General features: G+C 41.3%; 1 protein-coding gene across 2 annotated transcripts in view; it reads right to left on the reverse strand.

Moving 5' to 3' along the window:
- Positions 1-22,705, reverse strand: part of LOC118819056 (cell migration inducing hyaluronidase 1) — a 173,401-nt gene extending 150,696 nt beyond the window's left edge. The window contains exon 1 of one of the 2 annotated variants that reach the window (XM_036586671.1): positions 22,525-22,704. The gene's annotated coding sequence lies outside the window, so the exon portion shown is untranslated. Of the gene's footprint in view, positions 1-22,524 lie in introns of both variants that reach the window. The other variant, XM_036586670.1, reaches the window with a different exon arrangement.
- Between the last annotated feature and the right edge of the window lie 774 nt (positions 22,706-23,479).

The following is a 23,479-nucleotide window of genomic DNA, read 5'->3' on the forward strand; positions in this document are numbered from 1 at the left end:
ATTTTGAACAAACAATGGCCAGTTGGGATCATGACAAAATGATATGTAAAAATAAAATAAAAACACATCTGTCCCTCCGAATTGTTGAGATTTTTTATTATGGCCCTTTTAGTGGTTGAGTTTGACACCCCAGCTCTAAACTGTATGTGAAGTGTTTAAGTAGACTGGACTTGACCCAGAGGTTAAACATCATCACTAGGTGCAAAATGTAAGGATGCAGTAACGTTAGGGCAACAAGGGGTGACAGATGAACCAAAAAAGGGGGACGTAAAGAGAGAGAGAGAGAGAGCGAGCGAGTGAGATGTGATGAACCAGCAGGAAACACACTCACACAAAGCCTGAACGTAAGTAGTTGTATGACTCAACCTGCAAAGCAAACCTCTGTGTTAAATCAGTGCAGTTCCAGAGGCTTTAGGCCAATCTTCGATGTCAAACACCCACAAAACACAAAGAACAACTTTCCCTTTCATTCTATTTAATTATGAATCATCTGCTCTTCAAAGATAATCAGATGCGGTAATTATCAAAATTAACAAAGACAACTGCTGAAGCAAACCAAGACCTGGTGTGGAAACACACTGGAGCGTTCATACAACAAGACGTACATATTAATTATAAGTTCAGCACAAAAAAGTTCACAAAATATATGCATAAAAAAACTTCAGGTGACCTTTTCTCCATTTGTGCCACCTGAGGACCTTAAACTGCTGGAATGAAAAGAACAGCTCTTCCAAGAATGCAAGAAACACAAGCCGGACATCTATTCAAGTTTAATTAGGCTTAATTAATAACACGGCAGTGTCTGAAATAAGCTGCACACCTCTTATCTATTAAAATACTACCCCATTGTCCTTCCTCTCTAAGCCCTTGGGTGAATACCCTGTCCTCCAGTCACCGGCGGCATAATCTAAAGGCAAATCTTATTAAGAAACCTGAGAATCTAGTAGGCTTGTATAATAAAAGAATGAGTAAATGAAGTATTATCTAACAAAAAGAGAAAAAAATACAATTAAAGGACGCTAATGATTTGCTAATTCCCCTGAGGATCTGCAGCGACCCTCTTGCTCACATTACCATTTAAGCTTCTTTCCCTCACACTTTAATCACTGTAGACAGAAGCACTCTTTAATTTGATGCTCCTTTAGCAATTCCATGAACGGATGTCCATTTCTCTAATGAAAAATCTGCTTAAGCTTCCTGAAGTGGTCAGACAAAGTGGGGCTGGGACCTACCGAACATCTGAGGATTCAAGATTTGTCCGAAATATGCAAGGCTGTCATCTAAGATGACAGATTAGGTCACAAATCCTCCCTTTTTCAAAGTCCCCTTTCAATACAAGGACCAAAGGTGCCTTGGGAAGAAGTAAAAGCGGAATGCAGCCTCTGTTTCTAATGTTCCCAGTTAAAAAGACGAGTTGCAAGTTACGCAACACAGTTAGCAAGCTAACAAGTGACCCGCCCAGACACAATTGGGATTCTCCAAGCACTAAACACTCACCCCAAGCGAAACACGTGTTCGAAATCAAGCTTAAATTTTACACTCCAAGCTGCATTGAGCGAATTAAAGTCATAGATCAACTCATCAACTCCCTCTGTGAGCCACAGCTTGACTCACGCTTTCGGTAACTCCCTGCTGTTTCGTGCACCACATAAAAACACTTCAGTCGCACAACCTTGAGATTCTTAATAGCCCTACTGTCATTACCATAATCAATCTTATGGAATACACACAGCCAATGACCGTGCATGATTCCTTGCTCGAGATGCTGAGAAAACTAAGTGAGGAGTTCACCCATGGCCTTCAATGGTGACATCATCTCCTTTGCCCAATCTTCTGTGTGCATTGTTCTGAAGGGCTATCAGACTGTGAAGGGTTTAGTGTCAGAAATCTGCGTGTAGACACAAAGCAGGTGGCCTTTAGCCCCGTCTGTAATAACATCCAAGAGGAACAGACGCTCTCTCTGGACTGTGGAGAGGAATGTTCTTGAGAAACTCACTGGCTAGGGTGAGGTCCTTGCATACAGTAGCACATAACATGTCCCAGTGGGCTTCAGGGGTGAGTACTATGAATAGGGTGGCCAGACGTCGCATATTTCCAGGATGGTCTCGCATTTCTGATCTTTTTTAGGTGTCTCGACTCATTCCCTAGTCTCATATTTCAAGAGTACTTTGCTGGAATATTCCATTGTACATGCTGATACACTGATATGCAGTATTTGTTGTATTGGGGGGAATCTATCCAATCAAATGTGTCCTGACAGGACCATGAACATATAAGATACACTTCTCTAGACAGCTAAGCTTATTAATAGGGGGCAGCTTGTCCCCCCTTTGCTGCTCTACTCTTCTGGGAAGGTTTTACACTAGATGTTGGAACGTTACCGCTGGGATTTGATTTCATCCATCTGTGAAATCATGAATGAAATGAAGGAAATCAAGCATTGCTAAGGTCAGCAATGATGTTGGCTGATTAGTTCTGGATCACAAACGCAACTATGATTCGTCCCAAAGGTATTGGATGGAGCTTTATCCTAGTAGTGGGTGAAATATTGATTCATCTTCTGAAGGTATGAGCTTTGTCTTTATAGTTATACTGGCATGCAACAAATAAATCGCTGGTGTTGGGACAAAACCTCGTATCTCTCTTTTTTCATTTTTTGACATAATTTGAAAATGCCTGTTGTCCTTAACATTGTGTGTAAATTTCATGATGAATGGACCAAAAGAAACAGCCCAAAACGACTTGGAAAAAAGTCTGGTTCCATTGACTTACATTAAAAGTAAAGTAGGCTTTTTTCTTCTCCTGTAAGGTAACCATTTTGAAGACACATTTTGTTCTGACAACAGCGGAATACAAATAACACATTGTACATACAGTGCAAAGCACACAAATTTCCTTACCTCTCTTGCAGTGAGTTGCAGTCGGAGGTAAATTAGAACAGAATATAAAGAGTTAATGAGCTAATGATTAAAAAAGAGTGGAAAGAAAAGCCATTCTCTTGGGGTTAGCCGTTAGCTATCAGCCTAACATGGAGACTGGCCTGCTCTCCATGTGCACCACCTACGGCACCCTTCGCTCTGCCAGCTGCTTCAGCTTCTCAGCTAATACTGATAGTGTGAATGGTTTGTAATATTTCCCAAATTTCAGCAGCATCTGACAGCCATAGATTAAAGCTTGAATGTAAGAGATGCACATATTAGACAAATGACTTTCGGACATAAAACGCCATTTAGCACCTTTTTCGGCAGGATCAGAGAAGCTGCTGTGTGCTTTAGATGCACTCTCTTTTATCTCATTAGGGTTATAAAGAAATATTGACATCAGTCTATATATTGTTTATTTCTGTTTATTACTATTTCAGCCAATAAAAATACTTAGGATTTACTTCAGTTGTTAATGTCAGTCCTATTAAATTTGAAAGGACATCCCAGAATTCTGTGCATGCTTCGGGTATTTGTCATGTTGTTTTGACATGACATGGCTTTAATTTTGACTGCTGGGTACTCTGCATGCTGCAAAATAGTGACAGCAAATAAAAAAAACAAGGCGACACGCTCGAAAAAAGCGGACATCCTGGAGATTTTATTCGCTGTTAATGGAAAACAAACCCCGCTGCCTCCGCTGAGAGACAATTATCTCTGAGCGCAGCGCATGTTGCTTAAGTTACATTACAAAGAGACACAGAGTCACGCTTAAACGTGTAAATGGCAAATTATTGCCATTAGCAAATGACTGCTAATTCTCCAATGGGCCATCAAATCCGCACATCCGCATTCCTGTGCAGAGCTTTCCTTAATGATGATTGAGGCTGGGGACAGATGAATAGAGACAAGACTGGAATGAATTTCGTTCATTCCAAGTAACACAACTTCAGCACAGTCCCATCAGACTTCTTCAAGACCACTGAAGGCCCACTTTGTGTGATGACAGATAGGTGGTGCCATATGCTGTATTGTGAACTGGATTCACCATGTTGTGTGCATGCATTGTTAACTGTGTTGAATAAGTGAGCAGACACTAAATAAATAAATATGTTTTTTTCTGGCTAGTCTTCTGGCTAAAGTATAGTTTCAGTCCACCTTACTAGAAACGTCTACCTTGTATTTCCACTCACTGGTCACTTTATGAGCTTCACCCTTTTATAGCTCCACTATTTTGGTGTACAGTCTGTAGTCCACCTGTCGCTATACAGTCTACCCCATTCATTATTGGTCAGTTTGTGAACCACAGGGCCACTGCTGTCTAGATATTATTTGTGTGGTAGTCCATTCTCAGCACAGCAGTGACACGGACATGAAAGTGTGTGTGGTGCTAGTACAAGTGTATCAGGCACAGTGGTGTTGGTGAAGTTTTTACACACATCAGCATCACTGTTGGGTTGAGAGTGGACTACCGCCTAAAAATAACCAGCCGAGAGCAGCTCTCTGGTCAGAAACTGACCACTGATGAAGGACTAGATGATTCTAAACTATGCATCAGCACAGGATTTACAGTCTCTAACACACCAGCAAGGTGGAGCCTCTAGAGAGGTGGATAGTTGTATGTGGTAGACTGAGCACATGGCATAGTATTTAAATGGAACCCTGTCAAAGCAATAGCAGATGGATGGATCGGGAAGAAAGGTAAAATCCAAGTTACAAAATAAGTTTTAGACAAAATACAGCACACACTCATACACAGAAGTGTGTACATCCCTGGTCAAATTCCATGTTTTGTTGATTTTCTGACAAAAAAAGAAGATATAGAATAACAACAATAATACAACAAGATAAAATAACACATCTTCTACAGAGAACACACTTAAATTTGACATTTTTCTGCAATTTTGAAACATTTTGTATTTATTTGTGTTTAATATATTGGAAAAAACTAAAACATAAAATATGCCATAACTTTTGCACAAGCCACATTATACCTTTCATTTTTTCCCCAATATGTTGAATTCAGCAAATGCAGAGCAACTGTGCACTACAGTGTGCATTCTCTGTACAGACTTGTAAGTAAAAACTTATTTTTACTTACATGTCATTTGACCAGGGGTGCACAAACTTTTGCACACGACTGTATATATAAAAAAAGAAAGAAAGGACCTAAACAATTGTAATAACTGTGCTGTAGATGTTCTGCGGCTATATTTAGACTTGCTCAGTCTGCAAATTATCAGTGGCATCCATACACACGGCCTACAGGTCAGAAGGTCACCAGCTGAAAAATGAATCGCACTGCTGCATCCCGCTGAACAGAAAGTCAGACTCAAGGTGCACCATGAGGAAGTATGTGTGTTTCTAGAATGCACCTTTCTGAGGAAAAACAAGGACTTCACTAGAACAAGGTGTGGTTCCAGTAAGCGAAGGACATTGATTGTTTTCACAGGGTTGAGTTACATACGTCCCATAAACCGAATGTAATCTGGGCTTGTCCTGAGCTCCCTCGGAGGAATCGCCAAAGCTATTAGAGCACAAGAGTCCAAAATATCTGAAAAATCTCGAAACATTCTGGCTACAATCAATGCTGTTTTGCATTTTATCATCCCTGCCACCGCTGCGATTCTCAATCAGAGCAGCTGCCTGCTGCTAGTTTGTTTATCGGCATACAAAACGAGATTACAGATCAAATATTCTTCCCGCACGAAGCTCTCAGCAGAATAGCTACATGTAGACAAACGCAGCATGGCTTCAGAACCAAACAGATCCGCATGAGGGACGTCCTGAGTGGCATCTCGCATTCTATAAATTTCACAACGGATGTTGTTTTCTCTCTTCCCCTCATTAATAATTTAAGCGGACGACGGCGCCAGCAAACCACCACATGCACACACACACACACACACACACACACACACTCACACACACACACACACACACACACACATGCAAGATAAAGCAGAAATGGGGCTTTCACACTTGTTTTGTGAGTGTCTTTTGACAAGAAACTACTAAAGAGGCTCACTAAGCACCTTTAAAGCGTGAAAGATATGTATACATTTGATTTTTCAGCAGTTATCTACAGTTATGTATCAAAACGTCAAAAGTATGGAAAAAAAATCCAGCTTCAAGGCTGGTGCTCCTACTTTTTAGCAATGCTAACATACTTTTGTCCTTGTTAATAGATAATAGTCTGTCATACAGTGTTAGAAACAACATAAATAAGTCTATTTGAGATTTCCTAACAACTCCACATGGTGTGATAAATAAGTCACGCAGTTTCAACAATGCTAATCAAAGGGCTAAGCATTGTTTGTTAGCTACATTAGCCTCAAAACCCTAAAAAAGCTAACCTAAGATGCCAAACATGACTAAACATGAGGTAAACTAAGCACAAATGTACCCCTTACACCAATTTTGCCTTATATTAATGTAGTTAATCCTGCAAAGGCATGCTTACTATCTTAAGTTTGCTTTTTTACTCGTGCACTGGAGCTACGAGGCTAATAGCTAACAAGTACTTGAAGCTTATATCTCACCAATTACCATCATGCAAACTGCGTTATTCTTAAACTGCTATACTGTTATCTAGAAAAATGCACAGAAGTACAGGCTTCAAGATGGTTCTAGCAATGCTAACACACTTTTGCTCATGTTTAAAGAGAACAGTGTGTCATACAGTGCCAGAAACCACATAAGCAAGTCTGAGATTACTTAACATGGTTTAAGGCAAGTATGGTATGATTTAGACATGCAATTTGCACAGTGCTAATTAGCATTGAAGCTAGTAAGCTTCCATTCACTTGTTAGCTACAAAACTAAAGAAGCATAGTCCAGACACCACAATGTCTTGACTAATCAACTACATTTGGGGTGAGATGGGTAAAAAGAGTATACAGCTTACACTAGCGTAGCTGTTCACCGGCACAATCAAGAAATACTGTGTTTTGGATGTATGGAAGATCATGCTAGGTGATCTGGCGGGCTGCATGTTGGTCTGTGCTGTTTTTTTCAGCAGGGATGAGCTGCAACTTTCTTGAACCCCCTGTTTGCTAAAAATACTGCATTCCACTGTGGTAAAGCAGTAACAGGTTGTGTCTGTGATTTCTTTTTTTCTGAGCATTCAGCCCGTGTTGAGACATATGGCTTCATTTCTGCCTGTCAGCAGGTGGCCCTGCTCCAGCCTTCACCACAGATGAGGGGAGAGATAAGTGTGTGTTGCCCCATTACACTGCTTTCCCGTGAGGGAGTGACCGGCACCATCTCCACTGTTCCAAAAACCAGCGGCCCGGTCATGCAGGGGAAGCCACAGGAGAAATTTAACCCTTAGAAGATTCAGTTCTCTGGTGGCCACTTTATGGAAACAAGTAGAGACATTCTGTGTAAAGAATTCTAAACTTTCTAAAAATTCATAGCACATTTGTTTTGTAAGTAGAAGAGAATGTTATTTGATTCTGATTTAAATGTAATAAAGTTGTTGTGTGTACAGTCCTGTTTTTTGGAAACAAGCAGTGGGTAGCGCTGTTGCCTCATAGCAAGAAGGGGCTGGGTTTGATTCCCCGGCCGGGCAACCAGAGTCCTATCTGTGAGGGTTTCCTCCGGGTGCAGTCCATGCAATCAGGTGAATTGGAGATGCTAGATCAGATTTACCCCTTACATCAATCTTGCCTTCCCCTAAATGTAGTTGTTCAGCCAAGGCATGTTTAGTATCTTAAGTTTGCTTCTTTCTTTTGCACTGGAGTTACAAGGCTAATAGCTAACAAGTACTTGAAGCTTATATCCTACCAATTACCATCATGCAAACTGCATGTTATTCTTAAACTGCTATACTGTTATCTAGAAAAAAGCACAGAGGTACAGGCATCAAGATGGTTTTAGCAATGCTAACATACTTTTGGTCATGTTTAAAGAGAACAGTCTGTCATACAGTGTCAGAAACCACATAAGCAAGTCTATCTGAGATTATTTGACCACTCTACATAATTGAGGCAAGAATGTGATGATTTAGGCATACATTGTATGTGTCATACATTGTCAGAGATGCTAAATTGCCCCTAGGTGTGAACGTATGTGTCTGCCCTGTGATGGACTGGTGACCTGTCCAGGGCGTTTCCTGCCTTCCGCCCAATGACCGCTGGGATAGGCTCCAGCTCCCCCCCACGAACCCACAACGTGTGTACGTGTGTCTCAAGTGCAGACTCAAACCTGTTCATAAATCAAATATTAATGTAACTCACCAGGAATTTAGTAACTTAGCACCTAATTACATAATTACCTTTAAATAGTATAGTAAAAAAAACAAAAGTAATAATTCTCCACTCCTGAGGGGTAAAGCCCATCTTTCAGCAGGAAGCATTCAGCACAGTCCCAATGTACATACCCGCTAATAAGCACCCTGAGGGACTACAGCGTACACCATGATTACAGGTTTCTACCCTAACCTGGCTCTCCTCAGGGCCAAAACAGGTGTTCTAGTCATGAATCACTCATTCTCTATGCATATTTCAGCTCGTCCTTCATTCCAATCCACTTTATCAGCTCATAAAAATTGGCAGTTGTTTTTACAACTTTCTCCGAGATAACATAGAGCAGAGGTTTTAAAAAGTAACAAATAAACTATGCAGTTGATCAGCCAAGGCATGTTTGGTTCAAGATTTGTGTCTCTATTTGATACATTTTGCAATACAGCAAAATAAGGAGAGGCTGAACAAATATATTAATGTTTCTATTTCCAGTTTATTCAGTTACATTATGAAAATACAATATCTGAAACAAAAGCTTTATAGTGCCCTGATCTAACACTGTAACCACAAGCTAATCACAAGGTTATACTTTCATAAGAAACAACTAAACAGGCTCACTAAGCAAAGTATAAATTTGATTTTTTTTTATTTGTTTTCTACAGTTTTGTATCAAAATGACAAAAGTAACAGCTACAGTGCTGCTGCTAGTACAGTTTTTAACTATGCTAACATATTTTGTCCTTGTTAATAGATAACAATGTGTTATACAGTGTCAGAAACCACATAAGCAAGTCTATCAAAATTATTTCACAACTCCACATAATTGAGGCAAGATTGTGATGATTTAGGCTGGGCTGATTGACTACTTTTAGAACTGAGCTTTTAAACAATAGTTTTGTGAAAACAATATCAATTTTCCTTTTAATTTAAATGTAGTTAATCAGGACATTTTTGGTATCTGAAGTTTGCTACTTTTGCTCTGGAACTACAAGGCTAATGTAGCTAACAATTTTCTGAAATCATGCAAACTGTGCATTATAAACTGTTTTAAGTATTCACAAAAATCATAATTGGATTCCATACAATACAGTGGTGTCTCTATTTGGTACATTTTTGATATGGCAAAATAAGATTTGGCTGAAAATATGCCCTTACATTAATATGTTTTTTTTCTATACCCAGTTTATTAGAGCAGTCAACATTATAAAAGTAGAAAATTAGAAAAGCTGTGCATGTCACCGAGCATGATCGTGCTAGTTGACCAGCATTCCAGCATCCAAAGGGCAACATATGCTAGTATTGCTGGTGGCTATGGATACTGGTTGGTATATGCTAGTTTTTATAGCAGGGATGTTGTGATACAGATCAATTCAATACAGTTTGCTTTGTTGTTATATCCTTAAATTATACTATTATCCACAATAATGCACAAAACTCTGCACATAATTCAGGCTTCAAGATGGCTGCTACGACTGTTTTTAGCTATGCACGGTACTCTTGTCCATTTCTTCTATGCAATGTCAGAAACCACATAAGCAACTCTATCACCGTTTACTTGATGATGATTCAGGCATGCAGTTTGCATTATGCAATAAGTGCTAATAAGTTTTCATTACTTGTTAGCTTCAATAGCCTCGTAGCTCGAGTTTAAAACTAAAGAAGCAAACTTCAGACCCCAAACTTGTCTCGGCTGATGGGCTAGGTTTTTTACTTTTGGCTGAACTATCAGTGTAACACCTCAGCCGAGCTCCCACATCAGCTGCAATTCTTCTCCCATTGCTAAAAAGACATGTCGTAGCATTCCACCGTCAGCCTCTCCAATTTTCAGGTTTTCATCAGTAACATCTGATAGAGCGCTAGTCTGCGGCTGCTGCCTGACAGAGGATGAATTACTTCAGCTCTGACGGATGCGGGGCCTGACGGAGTTGCTGTTTGTGGGCTGAGGGATTATGCACAGGCAGAGAGAGATGGCTCTGTCAGCATCCACCTGCAAATTCATAACCTCAGGGCCTCTGGCGCTGCGTTTTGCGCCTTGGTTGCAAGTGATGGACAGACGTGTAAGCTAGCCAAGCAGCAGGGCTCACTTTATTACCAGTCTCTGGAGTTCCATGGGGGTAATTTGCACTGGTCATGTAACAGTGTACACATGTATGTATGCATAGATACAACCCCCCACACACAAACTCACACACATACACAGTACCGGTCAAAAGTTTGGACACACCTGATTCAATGCATTTTTCCTAACTTTAAAGATATTTTGATCTAATGGCTTATGCTTATGCTTGAAATTTGTTTACAAGACTAATATAAAAAGTGAAGTTGACGTCCAGATACAAATTGATTTCCAAAACTAAAAATTTGGACAAGCATCCAGTAAGTTCTTAGCATTCAGTATTGTGCAAAATTCAGAGACCACCTTTGATTTACTTAATTTCCAGTCAAAAAGGCCGTTAAGAAAATGTTATTCATTTTTCAGCTTCAGGTGGAAAAAAGAAAATATTTGAATTATGCAGAAGCCTCAACAACTAAATATAATATCTTATCTATATAGTATATATATACTATATATCTATATAGTATCACTCTTTACCTTTATTACAGCTTTTCAGGTGACTCACTTTCAGTTTCTCAAAGAAATCTGCAGACACACCTCCAAAGTTCAGTCTTAGAAGTCAGTTGCATTTTCTAACTCCAAACACCTTCAATGAAGTTTCCAGATTCCAGTATCGCATTTCCTGTTTTTCCACTTAGTTTACTCCTACTTTCCTCTTTCTTATGCAGCTGGATTATCTCATATCTAATCTCCTCAGAAATATCTCCTGAAAAATGAATGACTTGTACTTAATTTATACTTTTGACTGGAAACTAAGTAGATGAAAGGTGATCTCTGACCTTTGCACATAACTTTATGTCCTAGCATGTGTGCTATTTCTTAGTTTTGACATATTTACTATTATTCTAAAATGTGGAAAACAGCAAAATAAGGAAGGCCTTGCTATGAGTAGGCATGTACTATATGAAAACAGCAGCAATCCTGACACAAATACCAAACAAACACACTAATCGGCCCCAAACGACCTCGCTAAAGGCCCTCAGGAAGGCTAATGCTAAAGAAAAGGCTGACAGTGGCTGCTAGCAACGCTACATTTCCCCTCCATTAGCCCTAAGCTGTCCTGCCAGTCTGTATCATCACGTTAACGGCATCCACGCCTTCCATATGCAGATAATGAGCCACGCCTGTCATAACACATATCTTGGCACGTTGGACTAAAGTCTAAACAAACAGCGGGGACTTCTCCCTGAACCCTAGGTCCTTTTCGAATCCCTCGCAATTAAAAAAGGGGGTCAAGGCGGGCCTATCATGTGGGCACAGTAATTGGAGCAGGCCCTGTCTTTAGTAGTGGCCAGCGTCTGAAGGGAATGCCAGGGTCAGACGCTGAAGAGACATGCCAGGTCATATGTTCCTGAAGGGCCAGTGATTTGTCTTACACTTTGAAGGAATGCCTCTGTTGCTCGAGGGAGAACAACCATGAGAAATGGAGCCATTTATTATGTATGTTGCCTGCCGCCAAACACAGCCATTTCCAATTCCCTAATAAATATCTCTCTGCATTGCCAATCTGGAAGTGCAAAGTCTCTGGATGTCTTCTCGGGGGTGTGTTCTGTCCACTGCTGCATTTAATAACACAGCCAGACATGTGGCTCTGTCAAATGTCTTAATGCTCTCAGAGAATAGCACTGACTGCACAACTTCTGATTCCAAATATGGATGGCGCTTGGTCAGTATAACACTTCCATACCATGTAGAGACCAGTTGCACTCCTCACAGTTCTGGGCACTGGCAGTTGTGCAGAGTGGGTTCAAATTGTAGGCCATTTCACTGCTTTGATGTGTCTTAATGAAAAAATCAAATCTACAGTTTATCACAAATGTAGTCAGCCAAGAAATGTTTGAAGTCTGAAGTTTGCTTCTGTAGCTTGTATAAGTTCTCCATCTTCTCATATGCATAAAACTGTGATTTCAGTATTCAGATTTGGCCAAAGGTAGCTACTTAGAACTTTGAGAATCTGAAATATAGGATAGTTGGGATTTATTTAACAATTTTTGGTCACTAAATAATTCCACGTAGTGTTGCTGTCAGAGCAAAACACTGTATTCCCATAAAAAATATTCTTAACTTATAATGTAAATATTCTTGGATGATTTCTGTTGGTCTGATCATAAAATTTTAACACAATCTATAAGTTTTCAAATTCTGTAAAAAAGTTAAAACACATTTTGTCATGACAGCGACAATATGCTACTTAACAGGTTTTACGTCTTTACTATTATTCTAAAATGTGAAACACTGCAAAGATAATGAAGACCTTTGCTGTACGTAGGTGTTACCACACTTTTGACTGGTACTGTATAAAAATGGCCACAACCATGACGCAAATACACACTTAAACATGCTAACTGGCCTCAAACGCCCCGGGCTAATGGCCCTCTGGAAGCCTAATGCTAAAGATAAAGCTAACAGCAGTTGCTAGCAATGTTAGTTTCCTCTCTATAAGCCATAATCTCAAAAGTTCAGTTTGTTTGGTGTCAGAAGTTTGCTTCTTTTGTTTTAGCACTGGATCTACAAAGCTAATGTAGGCAGCAAATAAAGCTTATTAGCTTATTAGCGTGGTGCAAACCGCACACTTAAATAATCACACACTAGCTTCAAATCATGCTAAGCTGTTAAGTAAACTCAAACAGACTTATTAATATGGTTTCTGACACTGTATGACATACGGTTGTCTATAAAAATGGACAGAAAATGTACTTTAAGTCTATAGATAACCATATAACATATGGTGTTACACAACACAAGCAAGTGTATTAAAGTGTGTTAAAGAGGCAAACTTTAACACCAAATATGTCTTGGCTGAGCTATATTTGAGGTGGGGGGGACTGCAAATTAGATTTTGTGCTAAACTATTCTTTTAGGAGCCTAACATCACACAGGTTTACAGATTTACATAATTAATTTAATAGACAATGTAACAGGAAAGTGTAGCAAGCCACCCCACTGACAATGACACTATGTTATTATCATATTTCAGAAATCTTTGCAAGGTAGCAACATTAACAGCTCACTTTATCCCTTTATAATTCATTTCCAGCTGAGATTTACAATAATAACATTCTTATACAGGGAAAAATACCCCCCCAAAAATCATTTAAGCACTCAAACGAAGCCTAACTAGACGACAAATGGAGGCAGTCCCCCTGCGGATATTAATCACTACATTCACTCATGATTTTCTCCCCTGATTTCAATATTCATGCCAATATTCCTGAACCCACAAACGTATTCATTTACATGGAAATGAGCCGAGGTGGGGAACAGTGAGTGTCGTGACACTGTGCGGATGAAGGCGAGTCACAGCGCTGAGCGTGGACTGGAATAGAAAAATCTCATCCATCCGCACAGCCAAGATTGAGACTGAACTGGCAAAGGCAGGGGTCCGAAAGCACGTGCATGTGGGCAATTTGGTAACAGTGACATGCTTGTCATCCCTGTGGAATATGGTGAAAAATGAATATATTTTTATAAAACTTGGCAAACATTCAGTGAATATGGTCAATTAAAACCAATTATGCAACCCAAAACTTTCAGAAACAAGATAACAGTGTTTTTGATACCTTTAGCATTAGCTAGAAAAAAGTCAATGAGTTAGTCTAGTCAGTTAGGCCTACACAGTAGTTCATGGCGCACCATAACTTCCTAATATCAGATAAAAATGGTTAATGGTAGGGTTGTTCCATTTCAGAAATTTTGGAGTCAACTCCAATCCCAATTCCAAGTAACAGACAACATATACAAACATCTTCTAAACCACTTATCCTTCTGGGTCATGTGCTGGAGCCTATCCCAGCAGTCATTGGGCAGAAGGCAGGAACCACCCTGGACAGGTCACCAGTCCATCGCATGGCAGACACACAAACATATACATTCACACCAAGGAGAAATTTAGCATGTCCAGTTAGCCTGACCGCATGTCTTTGGCTTGTGGGAGGAAATCAGAGCACCCTGATCACCCGGCTGGGGAACCGAACCCAGGCCCATCTTGCTGGCAGCAGTGCCCCCCAACCAACAGCGCAATAAACCCAATTCCGAAAACAAAGACATCTGGCAAACATTAAGAACACTATATTAATTATAAGTGAACTTAGCGAGAGTTAATGTTGGCTAAATGAACTTAGCTGACTAAAATAACTGGATAAACTGCACTTGAGTCTCCTCTGTCAACTCCTTCGGTTGCGTAGATGTTTCAGCACTGGCAAAGTTGATTGTAAGCCACATATTTATTACTAACTTCACATTTTACTGTTTTGGCTTTGTCCAAAGCAAAATACAGCCAGTCTATCGATGTGAGAGTTACATAAAGACACAATGGGCTTCATTCTTCCTAAGTTTATTCTTGAGAAAAGTCCTAAGATAAAGTCTACATCAAATTTATGTTCTTATACCTCAAAATCGCACCTTTGTGCTCTTGAGTGTGTATAGATTCTGTTCTTACCTAAGAAAAAAATCCCAAATCAGAAAACATTACACTGTTTTACAAGTTACATTGACTCCATAGACCTCGTCTTGACTTTACTTTATTTTTCTATTTTAAAATGTGAAGTATAACGTTAAGAAAAGGTGTGCAGGCAAACTTTGGCTTTCCCATTCCTGATGCCACTCCCAGCCCTGAGTGTGGGCTTGTAAACATTAGTTATAGGCTCATTCAAATGCTATGTTCAAATATTAGGAGTGACAATGCACAGGAAGTGTCTCACGAAGCACATTCAGGGTTCCTGAGTGAGTTTCATCTCCATAAAACCTGCAATTGTTAGGTTTTATGGAGATGAAACTTGGTCAGGAACCCTGAATGTGCCTTAGTCAGGAATTTTATGACAACCTTCAACAACTTTCTCTGTTAACAATCATTTCTTCAATTGATTGAACTCAATGTATTGAATTACAAGCCACTCCTTCAGGTGCTACACATTTAAAAGGAAAAGAAACTGACCTGAAAAGGAACAGAGGGGTCCACCTCCATCACATGACCTGACTGATCCAAGACCTGTTTATGATCCAAAATCCCAAATTAACCCTGGCAAATACTACTGGCACTACAAGCACTACAAGCATTGAAAATGCACTGTTAAATGAATCTAGTTGATTCGGAAGTCCAGAGTGGCCATAAGGTAGGTATGATTTTCTGGATTGTTATTTTGAGAAAAATTGAAAAAAATCTTGAAATAACAAGTTAGTTATCTTGTTATCTCAAGACAACAAATTAATCATCTTGTGATTTTGCAATTTTGTTATCTTGAAATAACAATATTAATAACTCGTTATCTCAAAATAACAACTGTTATCTTGAGATAATGAGATATTTGTCTTGTGATCTCAAGATAACAAAGTTGTTATTTTGAGATAACCAGTTACTTATCTTGTTATCTAAACATAACAAATTATTATCTTGAAATAACAAGTTACTTATCTTGTTATCTCAAGATGACAAATTTGTTATCTTGAAATAATGAGTTACTTATCTTGTTATCTCAAAATAACAACCCAGAAAATTATAACTACCTCATGGCCTCTCCGGCCTTCCATAACAAGAAAACAAGGGTGAGGAATATCTGCGGAAGTCCAGAGAGGCCATGAGGTAGTTATAATTTTCTGGGTTGTTATTTTGAGACAACAAGTTAATTATCATGTTATCTTGAAATAACAAAAGTTGTTATCTTGAAATAATGAGTTACTTATCTTGTTATCTTATGATAAAACTGTTATCTCAAAATAACAAGTTAATTATCTTGTCATCTCAAGATAACAATCCAGAAAATCACAGCAACAGCTCATGGCCTCTCTGGACTTCGGTAAATATCTACCGTGCGGTCCACCGAGCACAAAGTACACTGTACCTGTCCATTCTGTCTTATGTGGCTGATAAATAACAAGCAACTTGCTTCAGTGGCGTGTTGACTGTTTTGAGGTGAGGTTGAGTGACATTGTGGCTGTGTGATGTAACAGCCTCTGTTTAATGTGGTCTGTTGAGAAACTATGAGAACCTGCATGCTCGGCGTGAGTCACTCATTATCAGAGATGATTTTATCAGGCTGGTGTTACATGCTGTACACGAAGCCTCCAGAGGACATTCAAACCTCCTGAGTCACTCAGCTCACCTGACTGTCAGGTGAATTAATATTCAGCCCAATCGCACAAGAACTAAGTACTTCTGTGTTTTCACTGCTGTAAGATCTTTACAACAGTATTAACTTTCATTACACCTGCTTATCACCTTCACACCGAGCTATCTTTATCACACAAACCTGACTTAACCCCACTGCAGCAGACCTCAGAGGGGGGGTGATTGAAAGAAAAGGAGAGAGAGAAGGAGAGAGAGGAAAAGGATGAACAGAGAGACGACGAGAAAGAGGTGAGGGGGGAAGAATAGACAGAGGAAAGAAGAGAGAAAGGAGAGAAATAGAGAGAGGAGAGAGAGCGGGAAAAGGGGAAAGAGAGAAGAGAAATAGAGGGAGGAAGGGAAAGAAAAGACTGAAAAAAGGGAGAGAGAGAAGGAGAGGGAGGAAAAGCATAAACAGAGAGGAGAGATAGAAAGGCGATGAGAGAGAGATGAGGGGGAGGACTATAAAGAGGGCAGAAGAGAGAGAGAAAAGAAGAGAGCGGGAAAAGGAGAGAGAGAAAGAGAGAGGGAGGAATAGACAGAGGAAAGAAGAGAGACAAGGGAGAAACCAGAAGAGAGGAGAGAGAGAAAAAGAGATGAGAGAGAGAGCGAGAGAGAGAGAGAGAGAGAGAGGGAGAGAGAGAGAGGGAAGAACAGATAGAGGAAAGGAGAGAGACAGGAGAGAGAAAGAAGAATAAAGAAAAAGTAAAAGGAGAAGGAAAAGGAGAGAGTGAGAGAGGAGACAGAATTAAAAGAGAGAAAGAGGGATAGAAAGAAAAGGGAGAAATGTGTGGGAGAGATGAAAGAGAAGGAGAAAAAGGAGAAGGAGACAAAGAGAAATGAGAGATAAAGAGAAAGACAAAAGAGAGAGAGGCAAAGAGAGAGGAAAGGGGAGAGAACGTGAGAAAGACAAATGAAAATGAGAAAGCAAGAAAGAAAGAGTCAGGAAGAGTGAGAAAGACAGAGAGAGGAAGAGAAAGAAAGAGGAGAGAGAGCATCTATCAACCCCCTGATCCCGCAACTATGACAGATAAGGATCTAAAGAAAGAAAAAATAAAGCAGGGATGAAGGGAGGAGGTGATGAGGGGATCAAGCATGCAAAAGAGAGTGAGCGGATGCGAGGGACAGGGACAGGGCCGGGGTGGAGGGGGGGTGGTGGTGAAGGGGGGTTGCAGTAACAGGACATCTGTCAGCCTCCACCTGTCTGTAAGTAGGTCAGACTGAAGCCAGCCATTTTGGCTCAGAGGTGTTTAATGTACAGCCCAAAATAACCTTCACTCAGGAAAAGCAGGATTATACCCCAGCGCTCACGTCCCTTCCACCCTACAATAAACCAATTACCACTGGCCCCGAGGTCCGGCTGTATCCCAGTGAATCTCAGCCACGATGGCATCTCAGCCTCAGACCAGACAGTTTCCTGCCCTCATGATGCCCTGAGACCTGAACAGAGCTCAGCCAGCGAACCACCTACTTGTTTCTACACTCTGTCCATGTTATCACCTCTCCTTACCATATAGGAGCACTTTGTAGTTCTACAGTTACAGACTGTAGTCCATCTGTTTCTCTGCATACTTTGTTACCCTGTTTTACGATGGTCAGGACCCCCACAGGACCCCCACAGAGCAGGTAATATTTGGGATGTGGGTCAATACCAGGACTGCAGTGACACAGTGACACATATTGTGTGTTGTGCTGGCACAAGTGGATCAGACACAGCAGTGCTGCTGGAGTTTTGAAACACTGTGTCCACTGACTGTCTACTCTATTAGACACTCCTGCCTTGTTGCTCCACCTTGTAGATGTAAAGTCAGAGATGACAGCTCATCCGCTGGTACACAGTTTGTGTTGGTCATCCTCCTGTCCTTCATCAGTGGTCACAGGACGCTGCCCACTATTGTCAGTCCAGCAGTGACACTGAGGTGTTTAAAAACTCCAGCTGCACTGCTGCGTCTGATCCACTTGCACCAGTGCAACACACACCAACACACCTCAGTGTCACTGCTGAGAATGATCCACCGCTCTGCGGGGGTCCTGTGGGGGTCCTGACCATTGAAGGACAGGGTGAACAAGGTATGTCGAGAAACAGATGGACTACAGTCTGTAACTGTAGAACTACAGAGTGACCTATATGGTCAGTGAAGCTAATACAAGGGACAAAGAGGAGGTGTTCATAATGTTATGGCTGATCAGTGAACTGTATGAAGCGTGTAACTTACTTCATCAGCCCAAAAACACAACATAATATGCTTGTTTACATAGAGTGCTCTCGAGAACCTTGAGGCTAAAGCTTTAGCCTTAGCTAGAAAACAGTTGCTAAGTAAGGCTAATTAGCTATAGCAGCATTGACTAATGGTGCCAAATAACACTGCTACAGTGCATTTACTGTCGCAGCCCTATTTTCTTCCAAGATTCAGCTTTTGCTATTTACTTTTGCCCCTCTTTATCAACAAAGTACATACAGTTTTAGGAGTCCACATTGCTATGGTAACACTTTACTAGCACCCTGCTACACAGCAAAGGCATAACCATGCTATAAATATGCCATTGCAGATGCTGTGATGAACTGTTATGATTTTGTTCCCTCACACAAGAGTCTTATGTTACATTACTGGTACCTGTCATGACAGATGTCATGATTGCTAACTAGAGTAGACAGCAGAAATTAGCATGTGACATAATCTGTCACACATCAAACAATAAAGCATCTGTTGAGACAGTTATCATTAATGGTAACATCACACTGTTATATTACTGAACAAAATAAACAACTCATGATAGTATATGTCAACAGATATGACATGTTGAAGTCAATGTTGGCTAGCAGGGTTTAAGTGAAGTGCTACCGAAAAGGTTTATACAAATTAATGTCTTTTTATATCCAAAAACAACATCATTAGCAATGTTGACACGTAACAATATATGATATAATTTTTGTCTGTACTGTGCATCCCTGGAAGAATGCTGACTCAGACTACACTATGTAAGATCTGGGGATTCGGAGATCTCTCTGGTGAAAATGTGTAATTGCATGCAAAGTGGGTTGTGCTTTAGTCCCCTTCCCCAAGCGGATGAATCTGATGATTGAAAGAGAATTCAAAGAGAACTCAGTCAAACTTTGGTGAAAGGCGTGTTTTCTGAGGATGTGAGTGAATTATCTACTATTGTCATCATATCTTCCTCAGTATAATGTTGATTTTGAGATCATTTGAGACCTAAACATTGATCTGGACCTTCTTTTCAAGGCAGTGCGTGTGACGTTCACATGTAAAAACGTATGACGTAGTCAGAAAAACTCCCGACCCGACATCTCTGACTTTAAATGGTTATTTCGGGCTTTACAGGGTGACTCACAGCAGCGCGCTCTCACCATATTTTTGTGTTTTCTCTTAACTCAGTAATGCTATTTCTTTCAATTTTAACAGCAATTTTAACAAATTTAACAACTTTAAAGCTAATCCTTGTAGCTTTAAGAGCAAGTGCTAGCCAACTGTATTTTACAATGACCAGCATAATGCATGATCAGCATGTGAATATCATGAGCTGCAGGTGCCTTATAAGGATCATGAATAGGCCTTTGAAAAGCATTAAACATAGCGAATTCTGTCTTAAGTGAACTTCCACTGAACCTCAATCCTTCTAACAGCCCCTGAAGCAGATACATACATGCTTTCTTATCTCGTGCACTCCAGCACCCCATCAGAACCAAGTACAAGTTGGGCACTGAGTGCACGATGTCACTAATTTCATTAAAAACCCTCATTCTGCAGACGCCTCGCAGCTTCTCCGCCATTAATTAACAACTCATTGACAGCGAAGGGTCAGAGAGAGTCTCCAGACACCAGCGCCTGAAGAGTGGCCGCTCTCCGTGATTTCACCAGCCATTTAGTGGCTGATGGACAAGATTGAAGAACTACTTGTTTGTGCAAGCCACAATATGAGAACGCTGCAATTTCACTGCGGCAAAACAAAGGAGGGAAAAGAAAAAACCCAAGTCAATGCCAATGGGCTTTGAACGAACAATGCAATGTGGCTGCCATGCGCTTTCCTTCCGCTGCTGCTGCTGCTGCTAAGAGTTTCAGGGTGGATGCTGTTGCTGTTTTCAGCCACTTCTGTCCATTTTAACAGTCTCAGAAACCACATAAGCACGTCTAGTTGAGACTGCTTCACAACTCAACACAGTTTGTGGCAAGGATTCGATGATTTAAGCTCAATAAACTTCCATTAGTTAGTTATATTGACTGTGTAGCTCCAGTGCAAAACTTCAGACAATCCAACATGTCTTGGCTGATTTATCATGCTGGCACAGTGACGCCAGTGTGCCACAGGCACAGCAGAGGCATTCTCCACTGCTGGAGAATCCCCATGCTTCAGTAAGAGAAGAAACAGGCCAGTACAGAGAGAGCTAAACAGCTGAGGGCTGCTGGCCAGCCTCCAACTCCAGCGATGATTACGAAAAAGGCTGAGGATCCAAATGCAACAGGCTAGTTCAAGTGCATTCTTTTGCATGTGAAGCCAGTGCATGCCAAATCGGCCTGCAGCACACACATGCAGCCAGCTTCTTTCGTGGCTGTCAGTAGCTGGAGATCAGCGTTGTAGACCAGCTGCAGGATTAAAGCCCTGACCAGTGAACGCACATTTCACACAGATCACACTGTGGTGATGCTTAAGATCAGCACCACTTACAGTCGGGAGACCTTGAACAGTCAGTGACCGATACTACGCAGTAAGCATCACTTTCCAAATAATGAAAGTGCTTCTCACTGATGTTCCTCAGGAAGATATGTGTTAAATTTTTGGCCATTTTTGATATTCTTCTACACTCACTGGCCACTTTATTAGAAACACCAACCTTGTGCTTCCCCTAACTGGCCACTTTATTAGAAACACCAAACTTGTGCTTCCCCTAACTGGCCACTTTATTAGAAATACCAACCTTGTGCTTCCATTAACTGGCCACTTTATTAGAAAGAGGTCACTTTATTAAAAACACCTAGCTTGTGCTTTCTCTAACTGGTCTCTTTATTAGAAACACCAACGTTGTACTTTCTCTAACTGGACACTTTATTAGAAACACCCACCTTGTGCTTCCTCAAACTGACCACTTTATTAGAAACACAAACCTTGTGCTACCCCAAACTGACCTCTAACTGGCCATTTAATAAAAAAACTTGGATTAAATGGCCACTTTATTAGAAACACCTACCTTATACTTCCTCTGACTGCTTCAATAGAAACACCAACCTTGTGCTTTTACTCCCTGGCCACTTTATAAGAAACACTTACCTTTCCCACCTCAAAGTCCATCTTGCTGGAGCACTGCTATCCTCCAGCCCTTCATCAATAGCTTGTGCAGAATGCTCAGTGGTCAGAAACTGACCATGGATGAATGAGGTAGAGGGCAGCGGGCAAATTGTGCATGACAGATGGTCTACAGTGAGTGAGCGTACACCTGTGTAGTGGACATACAAGGTAGGTGTTTCTAATAAAGTGGCCAGTTAGTGGAAGTACAAGGCAGGTGTTTCTCATAAAGTGGCCAGTTAATGATTCAAAAAGCACTACATGCATGTGGGACAAAACTCTATCACAACACGAATCTCGCAGAGAAATGAGATGAACTGTGGTCTTACCTGTGGGCTTCATGATGAAACATGCAGCAACAGATGTTCTTCAGCATCACAGCACAGGAGGGTCCATCTGGTGAAGAGTGAATTTGGAGGGCCAAACCATCTCCATCCCTCTACACACATCAAAACACTGTGTGCCTTCTGCGCTGAGGGGTGACAGCATTAGCCAGCAGTGCCCAGGGTTACCTCATCTTGCCCTCCGCTGATGCAGGTTTGGGTGGGTGGGGGTGGCAGTGGGGTATTTGCTTCATTTGCCCGTGTAAGGGAGCCACTCTCGTGGACACAGCCTTGCGTTCGAGCGCATGGATGCGCGTTGGAGACAATGCACGCGCTGAGAGACACGATGTTCTGCGCGTTTGGAGATGAGTCGCGCTCGCGCTCGCGCTCGCGCACGCTCAGCTGAAGCCTTTGAAGCAATGCAAATGTTACAGCTTCCAAACTCAGCACAGCCTGCCTACACATGCACGATCGTCCCTCAGTGTTTACCCACCAAATGCTGCTTTCCAGAAACACTCACCTGCGTCCTGTGCACGCGTCGAGAACGGATGAGCGGGACCCGCACCTGTGGACGTGTCGCTTCCTCTCTGAACGTCCACAAACAAGAAGAATAAAGAAGTCCAGAGCAGCACCAAGGCGGAAAACTCTCTGTGCGCTTCGCGGAGGAAAACGCAAAAGCAACCCAAAAGCGGCTTCTGCACGAGCCGGTATTTATAGTGAGCGCCCGAGCGCTGTTTACAGCGTGCTGGAAGGGTGGGAGGGGTGGAGGAATGAGGGGTGGGGTCAAGTGGAACGGCCACGCCTGCTGACAGCTGACTGGCTCGCCCTGCTTCAGGAGCTGCGCGCTGATTGGAGTGGGCTGGGGAAATCCCTTGACCACGCCCACCAGCAGCCAACAGGCTGAATCGCTGTGCGTCTGCTTGGATTTCATTTACAGTAACGGGTCGCTGCGCTCTGTTAATGCAATCCTCAGCATTAATAAAGAGGAGGATGACGTGGTGAAGCCTTTCAGAGACATTACTCTAATAGAAATGACACATCCTGCTTCAAAACAGGGGGATATCTACAGGTGGTCATTCCAGTCCAGTCAGAGCCATTCCATGTTTTCATACTGACTCACCTGAACCAGGTAGTTCTCTGAGTTAGCTAGATAGTTTAAGCCCAAAGCTGTGGATTGACCAATAGGAAGCTTTCTGGCTAAACTGAGAATTCCTGCTTTGTGAAATTATCATCCTGAAACCAGTTTATCAAAAGTGTCACACTATTAAAAGGCAATTCCACCAAATTTGTAAAATTTCTTAATAATTTTAGTCATTGAGATGTGAGCGAAGTCAGAGTGGAGTGATGTGAAATGGTTCATTGTAGACACACTTACTGACTTACTTTACAGTGGTGGTGACAGGAACCAGGGGTCACCATGTCTACAACACAAATATAGCCACTTTATTTACTGTCTAAAACCACCTACACGTCTT

The sequence above is a fragment of the Colossoma macropomum genome, unplaced genomic scaffold, assembly GCF_904425465.1.
Source record: "Colossoma macropomum unplaced genomic scaffold, Colossoma_macropomum, whole genome shotgun sequence".
In the NCBI taxonomy this organism is placed as follows: domain Eukaryota; kingdom Metazoa; phylum Chordata; class Actinopteri; order Characiformes; family Serrasalmidae; genus Colossoma; species Colossoma macropomum.